General features: G+C 38.0%; 1 protein-coding gene across 5 annotated transcripts in view; it reads right to left on the reverse strand.

Moving 5' to 3' along the window:
- RABGEF1 (RAB guanine nucleotide exchange factor 1) overlaps positions 1 to 7,345 on the reverse strand; it is a 185,276-nt gene extending 177,931 nt beyond the window's left edge. For all 5 annotated transcript variants that reach the window (XM_058164478.1, XM_058164480.1, XM_058164479.1 and 2 more), the window contains exon 1: positions 7,217 to 7,345. The gene's annotated coding sequence lies outside the window, so the exon portion shown is untranslated. The remainder of the gene's footprint in view (positions 1 to 7,216) is intronic.
- Positions 7,346 to 7,357: the final 12 nt, after the last annotated feature.

The raw sequence follows: 7,357 nt of genomic DNA on the forward strand, positions 1-7,357 counted from the left end.
CCCTAATTCTCAAAGCCTTCTCCAACGCTCTATATTGCAATACCACCACATGATCCTCATTTTTATCCACTTTATTTTGAAGCTCTCCAACTTTATTATCCAAATACTGATTTGCTTGACTAATTACTTCCACTTTATCCTCCATTACTTCCAAATTTTTTGCCAAACCTTGAAAACCATCAATAAATCTTCTCTAATTTTTTATTAGTCTCTTTAATTTCTTCCCTAAGTTGATCCTTCACACCATGAATATTATTCATAATTTCTTTAAATCGCTCTTCAGAAACTCTGTTCTGTTCCTTTAATATATCTTGTAAATTAGTTTCAGACCACCTTCTCGTCATGGGAGCTTTTGGTGGCATAGAAGCCATTTTAATTTAAGTAAAGTCTCTAATTAAAATTAGTAAATCTCAAAGTCTCAAAAAGTCTCCAATTAAAGTTGTAAAATAAAAACTTTCACCTTGCCTCCTCTGGAAAGCTTCTATTCAGCTAAAATCCACAAAGACAAACTTCGCTTTCTCTCACAAGCAGCCTCCAATCCACTTCCTTTCAGACGCCATTTCTTCCTTCACTAAGTTCAAGTGAGAAAAGTTTTCCCTTTTAAAAGGAGTAGAAGTCAGCTCTCTTCTTGCTTCCCAGTAATCGATCGCTTGTATTTGTCCCGTCTGCTTGAAGTTATTCAAACGGAATCAATTGAGCAGAGGTGGGCGTTTTCCTCTTGTCCTGCTTAATTAACAGGATCGAGCCGAGTCTGGAGGGGGCTGGGTTATGCAGGCAGCCGTCCGAGACTCTGCATAAGAAAGCAGAGCCCCTGGGGCAATCTTCTGCTATCCAGCCGCTCTGGCTAATTCTCTTTCACCCAGAGAAAAGCTTTGAAGCTGGCTAACAGTCGTTCTCCCGCTGTTTCACCAGCTTTTACAGAATCTCAGTTCGGGACGCCATTCCAGGCGTCCTTCTCGGGGAAAACGAAACCACCGGAAGTCCCTGAAGAAAACTTTTTGACACAAGGTTCAGCGCCAGTTTTATTCATTCATCTAAATATCCAAAAATTATAACTCCCCTGCCTTATCTAAGAGATGCTAACCAGAAGTACGATAACTGCTAATAAACAAACCTGTTATGTTTATACATGTAACTTTTTTCAATGTAGAAAACAGAAAGTGTTCTGGAAGTTTTCCTCTATCAAGTAGGATAATTTGCATAGTGTACATTACATAGCAAATGTTTTGAAACTTAAAAAATTATCAATATAATATAGAATCAGTCCTGATTACGAAGTTTTTTGTCATTTTATTCTAACTTACAAGTTATTCTCATATACGTATACATAAAACACATAAATATGCACATCTAACACATATACACATATGAACTCAAAAACAAGATTGCCTACCCTTTGGCTTCAACTGGCATATTTTCATTATTACTGATTAATTCATGAAATAGATTCTCACCATTAACACAGTTTCGCCTTCATTAAGTTATATTTTTCCCATTGGGCAAATTCTTTTTCATCACCATGTAACTCTCTCTCACCCATCATTTGCTAATCAATTAAAGAAAGCTCTCAGTTCTGTGACACATAGGAAATTGTCCTTAGGCATATCCCGTTATTGCCATGAGACAGTCCAGCAACTGGAAACTAAGAAACATTTAGGTCATGCTGTCAGTTCTTCATCACAGGATAAGTCTCCTCTGGTATTTCCAACATGCCTTTCATTATTGATAGTATCAAAGACAATGTTAAGGAATCCAAATGGCACTTCCCCTAAAAAAACCAAAGAAAGTGACCATGCAGCATTGTTAGTGGCAGTCAAAATTTTGCCATAGTAGAAGTGCATAGAATATCAGAGCTATCAGTGTCCACAGAGTGTCATAAACAATCAAATTTGCCAATTCAGCAGTAGACACTCAAAACCATAGGATGCTATAGCTCAGTGTTTCTCAACCTCAACAACTTCTAATATTTATGGACTTCAACTCCCAACATTCCACAGCTATGGTATCATTAGGACAAAGTGACTTCACACCAATTCAACTTCCAAATAATCAGACTCCTAGGCTGACTAGTGCACCTCTGTGACACATGCTCCAAGCGGTATAAGGCTTTAAAAAAAAACCCCACATGAAATAATATGACAGACAATGATTTAATCCTTAGAATCAAAGAGAAGAAACTGATGCTGTTAAGATTCAAAATACAATGTAAGACCTTGTATGCAACTCATCTTAAATACACATTATAAGGAGATTAGGCAGAGGCTGGATAATCAAATCACACCCAGTGGTACAATGACTGCAAGGTTGTTATTTGTACAAGTTATCAAGTTAAACAAGTCAGCAAGGAGGAGGTCCTGTGCTTTAAGTACCTACTGAGTTATGACAGTTTCAAAGAGTCTTCCCAAACAAAGTGACAGTGGCCTTTTTGTCCAGATTCATTTCAGCTATGCATACAGGCCTGGCATACAGAAGTAAAAACAATGAATGCGTGTCAGTATACTCATATCTCTCTCAGTATAAGACAGAACAAAAGCAGAAAGAAGACAAGCTCACTGATCCTTTTATTAGCAAAGCTGGAGAAAAATTCCTCATGCTACTTAGGATCTGAAACTACTTAACACTTGAAGGAAAAAAATCCCTTTGTAGCAAGGGAGTCTCCCAGAACTGTGGGAATGTGTGCTCATCTTGAGTCATTCATTTCTATAAACAGAATAATGCAAGAATGTCTCTGGTATGTAAAAAGTACTTGTTCCCTTTAAAGGGGGGCAACTACAGTAACTCTTTCCATGACAGTTCCTAAAAATCCTTTAAAAAATCTAGGGAGGAACCAGACTGGATAGATATTTCCATTCAGAGCCAAATTTGCTTCTTTATCTTAAAAAAACAACAAGAGTCAGATAGACTGCTACTCGGCAATCTGACCCAACACCAGAAACCATTGAGAGGGGGAAACTGAAGTTGGGGAATTTTAGAAAACCTACTTCAGGCACTTTGTACAAAGATCTAGCTCTCTAGAAAAAGCTCTAATGCTAGGAAAGATGGAAGTAGAAGAGAGGATGACCAGCAACAACATAGATGGGTTCAGTTACAGTCCCTACAAACCAGTAACTACAACACTGGAAGACTTAAAAGATGAAGTTAGAAATATGACCTGATGGCTAATAATGCTAACAGGTTGGGAGAACCAGGATGATTTTACCTGAGTGCCTAATTTTTGTAGATAGTACTCAAAGATTATAGGGTGCCCAAAGGTTAATCAGGAAATCCTCTTACGAAATGCTGAGGAACAACGATGTTCCTGATCCACAGTGAAAAATTACAAGAGTCCTTCAGTGTTTTACTGATAGAAATACTGATATACATAAAAACCTCTATGTATACCCTGTATTGTAAACCTTTATGACATCAACTCACAAATATATCATGTTTTATAGGCTAGCTGAAGGGTAAGGGGAGAGAAAGAGAAATTAAAGAAAAACAGGAACCAGCAATAAAGAACACACCTATCTATATTCCTGTTGCCAAAAACATAAACCAAATTATCTCATTTTATTCAAAAGGTGGGGAGTGGGGACGGAGAAAGTGTAATGTGTAAAACATTGAATTTGATTTTACAGTTATCTCTTCCCAAGAAACAGCAATCATAAATGAGAAAGACCAGATTATCTTCATAGAATAGGATATTGACATTTCAGCAAAGAGTTGTCATTAATCTTATGGAAATAAATTCAGCCTCTGCTTTACATACTGAAATACTAAACTACTCAGCCCAATTCAGCACAACTAACACAAACGCTAAAAAGAATGACACTGCCATACATCAAGAAATCTCAAAAACCATCAACAGACTACTATACCACATGGAATCAGCATAGCACACAAGCCAACCAAAGCTCTTCAAAATATCCTGGGCAAACCAAGATCCAGCAACCCCAGAAGGAAAAACAGGAGTCATCTACAACATGACTGCAACAAGCACTGTGTAGGCCAAACAGGCAGAAGACTGGCAGAACATATCCACGAACACCAGCTAACAATCAGAAGACATGATGAAAACTCTTTCAGAACATATAGACAGACTTAACCATACCGGTAGTTTCAATTGGGAAAATGTGACCATTCTAGACCAAGACAAGCAGTGGTGGGTTTCAAAATTTTTTACTACCAGTTCTGTGGGTGTGGCTTGGTGGGCATGGCATGGCTTGATGGGAGTGGCAGGGGAAGGATACTGTAAAATCTCCATTTCCTCCCCACTCCAGGGGAAGGTTACTGCAAAATCCCCATTTCCTCCCAATCAGCTGGGACTCAGGAGGCAGAGAATAGATGGGGGCAGGGCCAGTCAGAGGTGGCATTTATTGGTTCTCCAAACTACTCAAAATGTCTGCTACCTGTTTTCCAGAACTGGTCAGAACCTGCTGAAACCTACCTCTGAAGACAAGTCCAAAAACACCAGGGAATTTCTAAAAACCTAGCACTCTGACAAATTAGCCATCAAAACATAGACATTAACATGTATAGATTATGCAAACGAATCAATCAACCAGCCCAAAAGGGAACAAAAAACCCAAGCACCTCTCCACCAGCAATCAGCACCCTGATCAGCATAGATTAACTCCAGGATTAACATCAGATCAACAATTAAGTAAACAAAACCCCAATCAAGAAACAGCCTAAGAAGCCAACAGCAAACAGATCCCCACCAACACTGATAGGGCAAGTCATTAGAATATAAACTGACAGCAAACCGCACTCCTTACTACAGGTAGTACTGATGATGTTACCTAATTTGGGTAATGAAACAACTGCAAGACAACGAGCAAGCTCAGAGAGCCTGAACTGAACTGTTTATTAAGTCTAAGATAAACTGCAATTTATTTTGTCCTTAAATTCTGCACTATTTCTGCTTCCACCTGAATGACTGGCTTCAAGAAACCCAGTATACTATTATAGAAAAAGTTCAATAACTAATTTTAATTAAATTTTGCCCAATTTCACATGGCTTTGTGTGACTTTGAGGAAAGCACTAACTTTCTTTAGCTTATAGGCTACTCTGATGATAAAATCAGATACAGTGTTCACTGAATGTATAAGATTTATCACGTTTGGGGGGAATGAAATACTGCACAGTAAACCAATATTTAACAGTACCATTTTCATATACTAACTTCCCAATATAAAAATGGCTTCAAAACACTGGTTATTCATCTCACTGGCTATATCTTTTTGGAGACCACTCCCATGGCTTTTGGGGTTGGATGTAGCAGAGGTCTTAGGTATGCATGTCTGTTTTCATCTATGGTAATTAGCTAAAGCAGGTTTCCCTAACCCAGTGCCTTCCAAATGTATTGAAATATGATATCCAGAACTCCCAGCCATTATGGGCAATTTTTATGGAGAAAGTTGAGCTAAATCTTTAAACTGGTTAATGTTTAGAACTGTTAAGTGCTGCAACTAATGCTGACTTAATATAGAAGTTATTACAGAAACTTTCCAGAATGTTATCTATCCCAAGTACAATATTCCAACATATCCAAGCAATTAGATCAAATATTTCTGTAGCATCCAAACTGACTGGTGCCAGTTTTCAAGGTTTATACACAGGATGTGTTCCCCCAATCAGCTATAGCTCATTGTCTGAAGGGCTGAGAGGATTCTTTCTGAATCAAACATGCTACAAATTAAGCACCGGAGTACAAAAATCTATGCCAGTTTTGAGTGTTAATATTATAATTATTTGTTCAATTTGCATTCCATTTTTCTATTCAGAGGCTGTTTCCAGTGGTTTCATACATATGTACAAATTTTTACATTAGCATACTGTATGTGATCAGTTTACCACTTTAACTGCTATTCTGTTTTAAAAAGACATTCCGTGCAAATTCCAGAAAATTTTCCTAGAACCACATCCACATCATCTCCCTTAGTTAATCTTGGAAATCAAATAATCTAATTTTGGAACCTCACAAGCAGATTCCTGCTCAGTTTTAAATACAATTTATAAAAGAATTCTTTATAATCTATCTACCTCACACAGTAGTTGTGGAACTATAAATATACCAATTTTCCTTCCCACATACCTGAAAGATTCTAGAGTCATCTAAAGAGAGCATTATGTATGTACTGTCTTTTAGGTGAGAAGCTGGGGACATTCTAGTGGATTTTTTCAATAGCATTATCCAAAATTCAGAACTCATCACAGAAGTGATGGGGAAACAGAAAGATGGGGAAATGTTTGCTGAAACCATGATAGAACATCGGCAGAAGTAAAAAGTTTTACTTCTGCCGATGTTCTATCATGGTTTCAGCAAACATTTCCCCATCTTTCTGAATTTTATGAATTACAATATAAACTGGTTTGATATGTTATCAAGCCATATTAAATTAAACATTATACTTCCACAGAGCACTATTGGTTTTATTAAAATAACATTTTATGTTAATTTAAGTAATCAATAACAAGGAGTCTGGTGGTATCTTAAAGACCAATGAATTAAATTTTCCACTATTACAGGTCATATATACATACAGACTTAACTTGCTAGCCTTAAAAGGTCCCACATGGCACTTTGGAATTTTTTTTACTGCAAAAAAACCCGAAACCTAGAACAGGAATTATTTTAATTAATGTTACCCATTTTTAATAATCCAGTTAAGAAGGAGAAAATCAGATTTCTCTAAGCCAATACATTTGAGAAGGATTAGTTTGGAGACAACTGTAACAAGTAAAACCACCACAAGTGGAAAGAAAAGAGAAACAACAGTTACGCTATTCCGAGATGTCCTGGAGAAGGAAAGGTAGAATTTAAAATAGTGGTCGGAATGAAAAGAAATGACATTTTTCTGCCCCGCCCACCCTTCTGTTTAAACTGCACTTGGACTGCAAGTTTCTCTAAGGAAGGAGTTCTTCTCCTGCAAACTATAAACACTGATGTTGCCAAGAATAATTTATTGTGCTTTCTTTCCTTTTCCTTCCATCTCCAAGTGACGTAAGTATGCTCATATTTCGCCCTCCCGCTTCTCTTCCATCAACAGTCCCGCAAGGCTCCCTGAATATTAACTAAGATATAGCGTCAATGTCAACGGCAATATTACTACCACAATACTAGAACTAATAATATGCTTCCATTAATGTTTATCATAATTTATTAACTTCTAATTTCGGGAGGGGACGGAGGTGCGGCCTCTTTCGCTCCCCCCAAAGTCCGTCCATCCTCACCTCTTCGCCGCCGCTTTGCTTCCCGGACCGAACCCAGCCGAGGGACAGATTCCCCTCTCCGGCCTCCCTCCGCCTCACCCGCTGCCTTCTTCTCGCGGCTTCTTCCCGTCCCTTGACGGGTCTACGTCACTTCCGCAGAAG

Source organism: Ahaetulla prasina, chromosome 1 (genome assembly GCF_028640845.1).
Source record: "Ahaetulla prasina isolate Xishuangbanna chromosome 1, ASM2864084v1, whole genome shotgun sequence".
NCBI classification, from domain to species: domain Eukaryota; kingdom Metazoa; phylum Chordata; class Lepidosauria; order Squamata; family Colubridae; genus Ahaetulla; species Ahaetulla prasina.